This window comes from Bufo bufo, chromosome 1, assembly GCF_905171765.1.
Source record: "Bufo bufo chromosome 1, aBufBuf1.1, whole genome shotgun sequence".
Classification (NCBI taxonomy): domain Eukaryota; kingdom Metazoa; phylum Chordata; class Amphibia; order Anura; family Bufonidae; genus Bufo; species Bufo bufo.
The window spans coordinates 763,608,466-763,622,702 of record NC_053389.1 but is presented as its reverse complement, the minus strand read 5'-3'; the positions used below and the strand labels follow the sequence as shown (position 1 = coordinate 763,622,702).

At 38.6% G+C, this 14,237-nt stretch overlaps 1 protein-coding gene across 9 annotated transcripts in view; it reads right to left on the bottom strand.

Moving 5' to 3' along the window:
* Nucleotides 1–14,237, bottom strand: part of ADGRL1 (adhesion G protein-coupled receptor L1) — a 375,793-nt gene that overhangs the window by 44,179 nt on the left and 317,377 nt on the right. The window lies entirely within an intron of this gene.

The following is a 14,237-nucleotide window of genomic DNA, read 5'->3' as shown; positions in this document are numbered from 1 at the left end:
ACTGAACTGAAGACATCCTGAACGGAATGCTCTTCATTCAGAATGCATGGGGATAAAACTGATCAGTTCTTTTCCGGTATAGAGCCCCTAGGACGGAAATCTATGCCGGAAAAGAAAAACGCAAGTGTGAAAGTAGCCTTAACCTACTTTCATTGGTGACATTACAAAAACATCACAATGTCACAGTGGCCATTTGGTATGTTACATAACATACATGACTACATGCTTGGTAGCAATCAATAAACAGGGTTCCTCTGTTACATTGATGGTCGGAGAACTTTGCAAGCTGGAGTTTGACAGCTTTTTTTTTTCCCTCCTTGGGATACAGCACGCGGTGTTGCATGATGTCATGTCCCATAGGAACAGGAATCAAAGAAAGGATACAGCTCAATGCATCTATGACTTGGTATCTATTTAGGGTTGCATCAAGATGCAAATGTGACTTGGCCTTTCCAGTGCATAAATATAAAGGTCTCATCCTGTAACGTTAGGATGAGCACCCTTCATTTGGAGTATGAGGGTGATATGATAACCTGCAGACTTTCAGGTCATGCAAATGAACACACCAGTTGGAAGTGATAAATAAAGTTTGCAGTAGCAGAAAAGACTGTGTTGATCTTGTGAGGAGCAGTAACCTGTCCATCAAAAAGATGATGTTAGTAAGGACAGGGCAATGTCCAGATGTAAAGAGGAGAATGAAAGGAAGTTGAAGGCTACAGATAATGATAATGGCAGGATTTGTATACCTCAACACTACATGGATCTTTCTACTTATAGTTCAAAGCAATCCACCATCCATCCACCAATCCTGGGCAGATTATTCCCACCACATAAGAAACAGGTCATTATGAGGCTAGTCCATATATGAAATCAAGTAAATGGTGACATCACAAAGCTAACTGCAACTGGATTTTGGAAAAGTCCAGCTAGTTGCAAGAGAAGCAACATTTCTGTTATCTGTAATGAAAAGAAGGAATATTTATCTGTATATGTTCTCCTTTCCCCAATGTTATTCTTTTTTGTTCCCATCTGTAAACTTCTAAGGTCAGCAGTTTTGAGCTAGCGTGTAATATTACTTTACAAATGGCACTGACCAGTGGGCATACCCAATATTCACATAATAAAATCTTTGTAAGTCTTAAGTGGCTACCTCTTGCTTGCAGTCAGACCATACATGGCATGTCCAAGAGTCTAGGACAAGTTAAAATTGAAATTGCTACAAGTTAAAACTGATATTTTCACGCCCAATTTATAAAGTACTTCCTGGAAAGAGGTAATTACGTTTTATGTTGTTAGAAGACTTAAATACTGGTTGTACAATACTCATGCAACTTTCATTGTTCCCTAGAAAGCAAGCTAAAGCTAACTTTCCTCTTGTGGTAACCTAACAAGATTAAATCTGCGGGAATAACTTGTCTTCAACTTTCGTTTTGCTTCTTCTTGCATAAAACACTCTTACAGTTGCCATAACTTTGCTCTCCTTTGTGGACATAGACAGACATATTTGTGAGCAAATCCAAGACATCTAGGTGGGATCTGTAGACAACTTCATGTTTATGGTGGGCTACAGACAATCGGTTGCTGACTGGTCCACCAAAACTTTCTGAATTTGACAATAAAACACTAGCAAATCATGTCTCAAGTCTATGGCCAGCCTTAAGGCTAATGTGCCCAATTGTATTCAGGTTACTTACAACCTCTGAGTTGTATAAAGCCATAGCTTTTGTTTGGGCTCTAATGTACCTCTGATTTCTTATGGAGCCATACAAAGGGGGTGTTCTATCAAATTCTGCTTGGATCCAGCAGAAGACAATGCTCTACCAGATGCCATATTATGGAAGTATTCATCTATAGCAGCATAGCACCAACTTTTCATATGAATATGTACTATTGCGACTCTCTATCCTAGGACATAGGTTGACCATGGAGATGAACTTTATATACATATAGATATAACTACTTCTAAAAGACCTCCTTTGGGGCAGTGTAGGGCTGGTATTGTAGTTTAATGTAATTTTTTTATTGCAGCAACAAAGATACCATCAGTGAACTCGTGTTAGAAGAACATACCCCTACAGAGCTCACAGCCCCAGCATGCCCCTTCCCATAAATAAGCTTCCCGTTATAAGAACACCCCATCAATCTGTATGTTTCATAGCACATTTGCTGATTGTACAGGCGCTGTGACTGAACTGGATATTTTGCGTGTTCAAACGTGTTCCCTTTCCAAAATAATAAATCCATTTGCTTTGCATGCAAATGGAAGGGAATGAATGGAAATGTACAATCAAACATACATACATTTAATAAAGTTGTCTATTATCATTTACATGAAATTAAAATTGATTTATAGAGGGTCATTTTGAGATTGAGGTCCATTATGGTCAAAGCTTAAATATGATCACGTGGCCATTATTTGTCATTCTCACTTGACCTCGCCAGAAGTTTCATCATGTTTGTTGCCTATAATAATCTTTATCATTTTAAGAGTAAGGCCGACCATACAGTTTAGATAGAGGTGTTTGGTTAAAGTTGTTTCCCCTTAACCACCCCATACACATGCATGTATTTTGGATGGGGGATTAAAAACTACTGCCAGACACCTCTGTCCCCTCCAGACTCCTCTTGTAGAAGCTAATCTTCATTGAGAACAAAAGAATCTGGTATGTTGAAATCCAACATGTCCAGTCCTTCTTTTTAGTAATATCTGCTGTTAGTGAGAGTTGGGACACCACCATATACATTAGATGGTGGACTGTTTTAGCCAAAATTCATCTAGTGTGTATTGCCATCCTTATCGGTTGGATTTTCTTGACCTTCTTTGGTTTAACTAAATTAGAAGGAAGTTGTAAAGAATTGCTGTCTGCTTGCTGTCTGTTATAGCCTCAACAGACGGCAACCAAGATACTTCATAGTCTTACTACATCTTCATGTAGTTATGTCAACCAAGAACACTACTTGCCTGCCTTGAGTTGGATGAAATCTGAATCTGCACTAACAAGCTTAAAGAAGGACTGTTGCCTATTTAAAGTCTGAGCACACCATTAACAAAACCAAGGAGCTTTGTTGACTATCCTCAATTTGTACAAAAACAGTGAACAAGCTCTGTGAATAAGCTCTGGTAACTATTTTTGATGGACCATACTAGGAGAAGGCCAAGGAGCCTTGCTGCCTGTCCTTATTTGACCACACAGAGTTTTTGACATTCAAACCTCATAATTTGGTATCCAATTATTGGCATAGTATTGACCGCATTCTTTTAAAGGGGTGTCCTTGTAACTGGGGTTCCTTTTATAGCAATGGGAATGACCCGGCTGCAAAATATTCCGATAGGGGTGTTCTTGTAACAGGTTTTAGTTCAGTTAGACAGCTTACACAGCAACACAGAAAGAAAGGGAGTTAATCTCAGACACCTGTAGGGAGAAGAGTGAAGTCAGAGAGATAGTGCGTGTTGTACGGTGGTGTTGTATCCGCCTGCTCACAAAGGAAGTCGTTAGAAGTGACAAAAGCCTATAATGTAAAGACAACTTTGTCACCAATTCATAAGATGTTGGGAAGAGACTGGTGGAGTTTGTCCCTCCCCCACAGAGGGACACAAACAGAGGGGATTTAGGAGGCACCTATATGGGGAGGTAGATGTTTATTACAACGGAGAAACATGGGACATAAAGGAAGAAAGATACTGAACATTGAACTAAACTAAAATAATTTTTACATGGAACACAATCTACACAGAGAAGGTCAATGAGTTGGTAAAGCTGGATTCATAGGGAAAGATTATGCTCATATTTAGGAATTCTAGGGAAACGTTATATGGTATTAAGATGAATTATACGGAAAAGTCATGTGAAGTAATAGGTGGAGATATAAGGAAGGATTATTGAGGGTAAAAGGGAACATAGGGGACATTTGTAGGGATTAGTAACGGGTTACTGAAAGGGGTTATATGACTTAACAGGTTGAGTTATAGGGAGGAGTTAGATGAAGAAGATATAGGGAAAGTCTATATGGGGTAATAGGAGAAGATATAAGAGAAGGTATGTAGAGTGATAGGAGGAGATATATGAGAGGTTATTTAGAGTAATAGGAGGAAATATAGGAGAGGTTATATGGAGTAATAGGATATAGAGAAGTTATATAGAGTAACAGGAGACGATATAGGGAGAGATTACATGGAGTAAAAGGAGGAGATATAAGAAGATGTATATGGAGTATTAAGAGGAGACAGAGTAGGATAGATTATATGGAGTAAAAGGTGGAGATATAAAGAGAGGTTATACGAAGTAATTGAGGAGATACAGGAAGAAGTTATATGGACTAAAAGGTGGAGATATAGGGAGAAGTTGGGGTAATAGGAGGAGATATAGAGAGAAGTTATATTGGGAAATAGGAGGAGATATAGGAGAGGATATATGGAGTAATATGAAGAGATTTAAAGCGAGGTTATATGGAGTAAAAGGAGGAGATATAGGGATAGGTTATATGGAGTAATAGGTGGAGATATACAGGGTGGGCCATTTATATGGATACACCTTAATAAAATGGGAATGGTTGGTGATATTAACTTCCTGTTTGTGGCACATTAGTATATGTGAGGGGGGAAACTTTTCAAGATGGGTGGTGACCATGGCGGCCATTTTGAAGTCGGCCATTTTGAATCCAACTTTTGTTTTTTCAATAGGAAGAGGGTCATGTGACACATCAAACTTATTGGGAATTTCACAAGAAAAACAATGGTGTGCTTGGTTTTAACGTAACTTTATTCTTTCATGAGTTATTTACAAGTTTCTGACTACTTATAAAATGTGTTCAATGTGCTGCCCATTGTGTTGGATTGTCAATGCAACCCTCTTCTCCCACTCTTCACAGACTGATAGCAACACCGCAGGAGAAATGCTAGCACAGGCTTCCAGTATCCGTAGTTTCAGGTGCTGCACATCTCGTATCATCTGAAGGCAATTGTCTATGCTGTGAAGATACGAGATGTGCAGCACCTGAAACTACGGATACTGGAAGCCTGTGCTAGCATTTCTCCTGCGGTGTTGCTATCAGTGTGTGAAGAGTGGGAAAAGAGGGTTGCATTGACAATCCAACACAATGGGCAGCACATTGAACACATTTTTTTTAAGTGGTCAGAAACTTGTAAATAACTCATGAAAGAATAAAGTTACGTTAAAACCAAGCACACCATTGTTTTTCTTGTGAAATTGTATGTGTCACATGACCCTCTTCCTATTGAAAAAACAAAAGTTAGATTCAAAATGGCCGACTTCAAAATGGCCGCCATGGTCACCACCCATCTTGAAAAGTTTCCCCCCTCACATATACTAATGTGTCACAAACAGGAAGTTAATATCACCAACCATTCCCATTTTATTAAGGTGTATCCATATAAATTGCCCACCCTGTACAGGTGAAACTCGAAAAATTAGAATATTGTGCAAAAGTCCATTTATTTCAGTAATGCAAATTAAAAGGAATTGTATTAATGCAGCTTAAAATTAGAATTTTGTGAAATGGTTCAATATTCTAGGCTTAGGCCTCATGCACACGAGGTCCGCAAAACGGATTTCCGTTGGTCCGTGATCCGTGAACGTTTTTTCTTCCGTGGGTCTTCCTTGATTTTTGGAGGATCCACGGACATTAAAAGTGAAAAAAAAAAACTCAGTCAAGTTTGCATTGAAAATGATAGGAAAAACGGACATGGATCACGGACACGGATCACGGATGCAGATGACTATCTTGTGTGCATCCGTGATTTTTCACAGACCCATTGACTTGAATGGGTCCGTGAACCGTTGTCCGTGAAAAAAAATAGGACAGGTCCTATTTTTTTCACGGACTGGAAAAACAGATCACGGACGCGGAAGCCAAACGGTGCATTTTCAGATTTTTCCACGGACCCATTGAAAGTCAATGGGTCCGCGAAAAAAATACGGAAAACGGAACAACGGCCGCGGATGCACACAACGGTCGTGTGCATGAGGCCTTAAAGTGTCACACTCTAGTCAGCTAATTAATCCATACCCCCTGAGCAAAGGGTACCTCAAAATGAAGACTTTGGGGTTTCAGAAGCTATAAGCCAAAATCATCCAAATTATAACAAATAAAGGCTTGAAATATCTCGCTTTCCATGTAATGAGTCTCTCATATGTTAGTTTCACCTTTTAAGTTGCATTACTGAAATAAATGAACTTTGCACGATATTCAAATTTTTTGAGTTTCACCTGTAGTAGAAGTTATATGAAATAATAAGAAATATACAGTAAGTAGAGGTTATATAGAATAATACTACTTACAGAGGGATCTGGATAGATTGGAGGCTTGGGCAGATAAGTGACAGATGAGGTTTAACACTGACAAATGTAAGGTTATGCACATGGGAAGTAATAATGCAAGTCACCCGTACATACTAACTGGTAAAACACTGGGTAACACTGACATGGAAAAGGATCTAGGAATTTTAATAAACAGCAAACTAAGCTGCAAAAAACAGTATCAGGCAGCTGCTGCCAAGGCCAATAAGATAATGGGTTGCATCAAAAGGGGCATAGATGCCCGTGATAAGAACATAGTCCTACCACTTACAAATCGCTAGTCAGACCACACATGGAGTCCTGTGTACAGTTCTGGGCTCCTGTGAACAAGGGAGACATAGCAGAGCTGGAGAGGGTAGCTAAAGTAGTAACTGGAATGGGGTAACTACAGTACCCTAAAAGATTATCAAAATTACGGTTATTCACTTTAGAAAAAAGACGACTGAGGGGAGATCTAATTACTATGTATAAATATATCAGGGGTCAGTACAGAGATCTCTCCCATCATCTATTTATCCCCAGGACTGTGACTGTGACGAGGGGACATCCTCTGCGTCTGGAGGAAAGAAGGTTTGTACACAAACATAGAAGAGGATTCTTTACGGTAAGAGCAGTGAGACTATGGAACTCTCTGCCTGAGGAGGTGGTGATGGTGAGTACAATAAAGGAATTCAAGAGGGGCCTGGATGTATTTCTGGAGCGTAATAATATTACAGGCTATAGCTACTAGAGAGGGGTCGTTGATCCAGGGAGTTATTCTGATTGCCTGATTGGAGTCGGGAAGGAATTTTCTATTCCCTTAAAGTGGGGAAAATTGGCTTCTACTTCACAGTTTTTTTTTTGCCTTCCTCTGGATCAACTTGCAGGATGACAGGCCGAACTGGATGGACAAATGTCTTTTTTTCGGCCTTATGTACTATGTTACTAATAGGAGGAGATATAAGGAGAGGTTATATGGACTAATAGGAAGATATATATGAGAGGGTATATTGAGTAATAGCAGGAGGGAGCTGTAGGGAGAGGCTGTATGTAGTAATAGGAGGAAATATAGGATAGGGTATATGGAGCAATAAGTAATTGGAGGAAATGTAGGAAGAGGTAATATGGAGTAAAAAGAGGAGACATAGGGATAGGTCATATGGAGTAAAAGAAGGAGATATAAAGAAAGGTTATATGGAGTAATAGAAGGATATGTAAGTAGAGAGTACTGTATATAGAGTAATAGGAGGAGATATATGGAGGGGTTAGATGGAGTAATATGAGGCGATATAAGAGAGATTATATGGAGTAATGAGAGGACATATAAGGAGACCTAATATTGATTAATAATAGGAGATATAGGATAGGTTATATGAGTAATAGGAGGAGATATAAGGACACATAATATGGAGTAATAGGAGATATAGGGCAGGTTATATGGAGTAATAGGGTGAGATATAGGAGAGTTTATATCTAGTAATATAAGGAGACATAGGACAGGTTATATGGAGTAGTAGGAGTAGATAAATGGAAAGATTATATTAAGTATTAGGAGAAGATATAGGGAGAGGGTATATTAAGTAATAGGAGGAGATATAGGATAGGTTATATAGAGTAATAGGGTGAGATATAGGAGAGTTTATATCTAGTAATATAAGGAGACATAGGACAGGTTATATGGAGTTATAAAAGGATATATAGAGAGATGATATATAGAGTGATAGGAGGACATATAGGGAGATGTTATATGGAGTAATAGGAGGAGATATAGGGGAGGATATATGGAGTAATAGTAGGAGATACACGGAGAGGATATACATATGGAGTAATAGGAGGAGATATAGGGTAAGGTTATTTAAATTAATAGAAGGAGATATAGGATGAGTTTAGAATGAGTAACAGGGAGATATTGAAAGAGGTTATATGAAATAATAGAAGGAGATATGTGGAGAAGTTATATGGATTATTAGGAGAAGATATTTGGAGAGGTTATATGGAGTATTATGGGGATATATAGGGAGATGTTATATGGAGTAATAGGAGGAGATATAAGGAGAGGTTACATGGAGTAATATGACAAGATATGAGACAGGTTATTTGGAGTAATAGAATGAGATATAGGGATAGGTTATACAGAGTAATAAGAGGAGATATATGAGAGGTTATAAGGAGTAATAGAAGGAGCTATAGGAGATGTTATATGGAGTAATAGAAGGAGCTATAGGAGAGGTTATATGGAGTAATAGAAGGAGATATAGAGGAGATTATACATAGCAATAGGAAATCAGGAGGGTTATATGGAGTAATAGGAGATATAGGAGAGAATTTATATGGAGTAATAGAAGAATATATAGGAGAGATTATATAGAGTAAAAAGAGGAAATATTAGTAGACGTTATATGGAGTAATAGGAAGAGATATAGGAGAGAAATTATATGGAGTAACAGGAGGAGATATAGGAGAGAAGTTATATGGAGTAACAGGAGGAGATATAGGAGAGAAGTTATATGGAGTAATAGGAGAACATATAGGAAAGGTTATATGGAGTAATAGGAAGAGATATATAGGGATTATATGGACTTATAGGAGGGGATATAAGTAGAGTTTATATAGATTAATAGAAGGAGATACAAGAGAGTTGATATGGAGTAATAGGAATAACTATAGAGGAGATTATATTGAGTAATAGGAGGGGTTATATGGAGTAATAGGTGGAGATATAGGGAGAGGTTATATGGAGGATTAGGATGAGATATAGGGAGAGGATATATGGAGTACTAGACGGAGATATAGGGAGAGGATATATGGAGTACTAAAGGGATATATAGGAAATTACATAGAATAATAGGAGGAGATATAGGGGGAGGTTATATGGAGTAATAGTAGGAGATATGGGAGAGGATTTATGTAGTAATAGAAGGAGATATAGAGAGATGATATATGCAGTAATAGGAGGAGATATAGGGAGAGGATATATAGAGTAATCAGAGGTTATATTAAATACTAGGGGGAAATATAGGGAGAGGTTATATGGAATAATAGAAGGAGATATAGAGAGGATATATGGAGTACTAAAGAGATATATAGGAAATTATATAGAATAATAGGAGGAGATATAGGGGGAGGTTATGTGGAGTAATAGAAATAGATAAATGAGAGGTTTTATGTAGTAATAGAAGGAGATATAGAGAGATGATATATGCAGTAATAGGAGGAGATATAGGGAGAGGATATATAGAGTAATCGGAGAAGATATAGGAGATATAGGAGAGGTTATATTCAATACTAGGGGGAGATATAGGGAGAGGTTATATGGAGTAATAGAAGGTGATAAAGGAGAGGTTTTATGTAGTAATAGAAGGAGATATAGAGAGATGATATATGCAGTAATATGAGGAGATATAAGGAGAGGATATATTGAATAATATGAGGAGATATAGGGAGAGGTTATATGGAGTAATAGGGGGAGATATAGGTGAGGTTATATGGATTGATAAGAGGAGATATAGAAGAAGTTAAAGGGAACCTGTCATCAACTTTATGATGACCTCACTGAGGGCAGAATAAATTTGTGACAGAAAAGCTGATTTCAACGGTGTGTCACTCATGCTGCCGTTAGTATGGGCAGAATAAAGTTGATGACAGGTTCCCTTTAAATGGAGTAATAGGAGGCGATATTAGAGAGGATATATGGAGTAATAGGAGAAGATATATGGAGAGGTTAAATGGAATAATAGGAGGAGATAACGGAGAGGTTTTATAGAATAAGAGAAGGAGATAAAAGAGGATATATGGAGTAACAGGAGGAGATATAGCAAGAGGTTATATAGAGTAATAAGAGGCGATATAGGTGACATTATATGGAATAATAGGAGGATATATAGGGAAAGGTTTTATGGAGTAACAGGGAGAGATATAGGAGAGGATATATGGAGTAATAGGAGGAGATATAGGGTGAGGTTATATAGAGTAATAGGAGGAGATATAGGAGAGGTTATATGGAGTAATAGAAGAAGATAAAGGAGAGGTTATATGGAGTAATAGGAGGCGATATAGGAGAGGTTATATGGAGTAATTGTGGGAGATATAGGAGAGGATATATGGAGTAATAGAAGGAGATAAAGGAGAGGTTATACAGTTGCAAGAAAAAGTATGTGAACCCTTTGGAATGATATGGATTTATGCACAAATTGGTCATAAAATGTGATCTGATTTTCAGCTAAGTCACAACAATAGACAATCACAATCTGCTTAAACTAATAACACACAAAGAATTAAATGTTACCATGTTTTTATTGAACACACCATGTAAACATTCACAGTGCAGGTGGAAAAAGTATGTGAACCCCTAGACTAATGACATCTACCAGAGCTAATTGGAGCGAGGTGTCAGTCAACTGGAGTCCAATCAATGAGATGAGATTGGAGGTGTTGTTTACAGCTGCCCTGCCCTATAAAAAACACACACCAGTTCTGGGTTTGCTTTTCACAAGAAGCATTGCCTGATGTGAATGATGCCTCGCACAAAAGAGCTCTCAGAAGACCTACAATTAAGAATTGTTGACTTGCATAAAGCTGGAAAGGGTTATAAAAGTATCTCCAAAAGCCTTGCTGTTCATCAGTCCACGGTAAGACAAATTGTCTATAAATGGAGAAAGTTCAGCACTGCTGCTACTCTCTCTAGGAGTGGCCGTCCTGTAAAGATGACTGCAAGAGCACAGCGCAGACTGCTCAATGAGGTGAAGAATCCTAGAGTGTCAGCGAAAGACTTACAAAAGTCTCTGGCATATGCTAACATCCCTGTTAGCGAATCTACGATACGTAAAACACTAAACAAGAATGGATTTCATGGGAGGATACCACAGAGGAAGCCACTGCTGTCCAAAAATAATATTGCTGCACGTTTACAGTTTGCACAAGAGCACCTGGATGTTCCACAGCAGTACTGGCAAAATATTCTGTGGACAGATGAAACCAGAGTTGAGTTGTTTGGAAGAAACACACAACACTAGGTGTGGAGAAAAGGAGGCACAGCACACCAACATCAAAACCTCATCCCAACTGTGAAGTATGGTGGTGGGGGCATCATGGTTTGGGGCTCCTTTGATGCGTCAGGGCCTGGACGGATTGCTATCATCGAAGGAAAAATAAATTCCCAAGTTTATCAAGACATTTTGCAGGAGAACTTAAGGCCATCTGTCCACCAGCTGAAGCTCAACAGAAGATGGGTGTTGCAACAGGACAATGACCCAAAGCATAGAAGTAAATCCACAACAGAATAGCTTAAACAGAAGAAAATACGCCTTCTGGAGTGGCCCAGTCAGAGTCCTGACCTCAACCCGATTGAGATGCTGTTTCATGACCTCAAGAAAGCGATTCACACCAGACATCCCAAGAATATTGCTGAACTGAAACAGTTCTGTAAAGAGGAATGGTCAAGAATTACTCCTGACCGTTGTACACGTCTGATCTGCAACTACAGGAAACGTATGGTTGAAGTTATTGCAGCCAAAGGAGGTTAAACCAGTTATTAAATCCAAGGGTTCACATACTTTTTCCACCTGCACTGTGAATGTTTACATGGTGTGTTCAATAAAAACATGGTAACATTTAATTCTTTGTGTGTTATTAGTTTAAGCAGACTGTGATTGTCTATTGTTGTGACTTAGATGAAGATCAGATCAGATGATCAGATCAATTTGTGCAGAAATCCATATCATTCCAACAGGTTCACATACTTTTTCTTGCAACTGTATGTAGTAATAGAAGGAGATATAGGGAAAGGATATATAGAGTAATATGAGGAGATATAGGAGAAAATATATGGTGAAATAGGGGGAGGTTATGTGGAGTAATAGGAGGCGATATAGGAGAGGTTATATGGAGTAATAGGGGGCATATAGGAGAGGATATATAGAGTAATAGAGAGGTTATATAAAGTAATAGGGGAAGATATGGCAGAGGATATATGGAGTAATATGATGAGATATAGGGTGAGGTTATATGGAGTAATAGTAGGAGATATAAGAGAGGTTATCTAGAGTAATAGAAGGATATAAAGGAGAAATTATATGTAGTAAGAGGAGGAGATATAGAAAGAGGATATATGGAGTATTAGGATGAGATATAGGAGTAGTTACATGGAGTAATATGAAGATATATAGGATGAGGTTATATGGAGTAATAGGAGATATAGGAGAGGTTATATGGAGAAATAGAAGGAAATAAAGGAGAGGTTATATGTAATAACATGAGAAGATATAGGGAGAGGTTATATGGAATAATAGGAGGAGATATAGGAGAGGTTATAAGGAGTAATAGGAGGAGATAAAGCAGAGGTTATATGGACTAATAGAAGGAGATAAAGCAGAGGTTATATGGACTAATAGAAGGAGATAAAGCAGAGGTTATATGCAGTAATAGGAGGAGATATATGGACAGGTTATGTCTATTAATAGGAGGAGATAAAAGGAGTAATAAAAGGAGATATAGGGAGAGGTTATATGGAATAATAGGAAGAGATATAGGGAGAGGTTATATGGAGTAATAGGAGGAGATATGAGACAGGATATATGGAGTAATCGGAGGGGATATAGAAAGACGTTATATGGAGTAACAGAAAGAAGTGGTATATTTTATAACAGGAATCAGATGAAGAGTTTTAATTCTAAAAATAGATAATCAGAAGGGGTTATATAGATCATGTAGATGGATCAGCAGGGCAACATAAAAGTAAAACGGACCAAACTAATGAAGTAAAAAAATCAATGTTAGGCGCTATATGGAAAGGATAGGTACAGAAATAGCAGAAATTTCAGCTCAGCTCTTAATTCCACCCACAGAGAAAGCTCCCGCCGTCGGTTTTTACTGTATCAATAGACAGGTCTGTGCACAGGCGGAAGGAGAGACCAGATTAATGGCGTTAGTAATCAGAGTGTGGCACAGAGCAGAGAGATGAGAGGTTAATCATCACCACGGGGGTGCTGTATGTTATCAGCGAACACCACAATCCATCCCCCCATATCCTGATCTCTGAACATTTTCCCAAATCCTCAGGGAGCAGCCAGACCCTATGAAAATGTACTCTGCGTATCTGTGCGTGCATACCAGACACATATGTCTGCCGGTTCATGTATGTGGACCCCATATGCCCCTCCTGTGGCAGGCACAGGCGTCAAGTACATTTCACATAAGGTGTTGCCGCAGAGCTGCCTTTAATGCTTTCCCTGACAGAAGTACAAATGCTGCAAGGGAGAAGGAGTTCCCTTCGTTTTAAAAATTAAAGAAAAAAAAGGGTGAGGAGGGCAGAACAGAAATAAAGGAAAATAAATGGTATTTAATTAAATTAAGAGGGAAAGTGACATAGAGAGTGGGAGAGAGAGGAGTGGAGGGAAGAGAGTGAAAAAGTAGGGAAAAGCTGAGGGGAATAATTGAGGTAGGCTAGGTTTCTGGAGGTTGCTATGGAAACATGACGGGATAAGAGGAAGGGTGTGAGGAATGAAGGGAAGCTGGAGGTTGCAGAGTATTTCACCACTAAACCCTTATCTGCCACGATCCTGCTAACTACAGCTAAACCGTTCCCTACGAAGCCGGTCACCACTTCACTAACCCTTTCCCTATCACCAGTCTTATTATGTCTCCACAAACGATGCGCCAGTGAACTTCCTCTCTGAGAGACATCTTAAAATGGCTGCCCTTTCTACCTTTTGCAAACTTGACAAGCCTTCTCCTGTTAGAAACCATGGCTTAAAATATTCTTACTCTTTTAATGACTTCTCGTCATGAAATTCTGTATTCACTTTTTTTTTTCTGTCGGTGAAACACATCTCCAATGTAATCTCATTTAGCGCTGAAAAATGTGTGACTACCCTATAGAGTTCCTAAAATACCATCTGATCTCTAATCCAAACATATAACCCTAACCCTTTACAAGGCTAAATC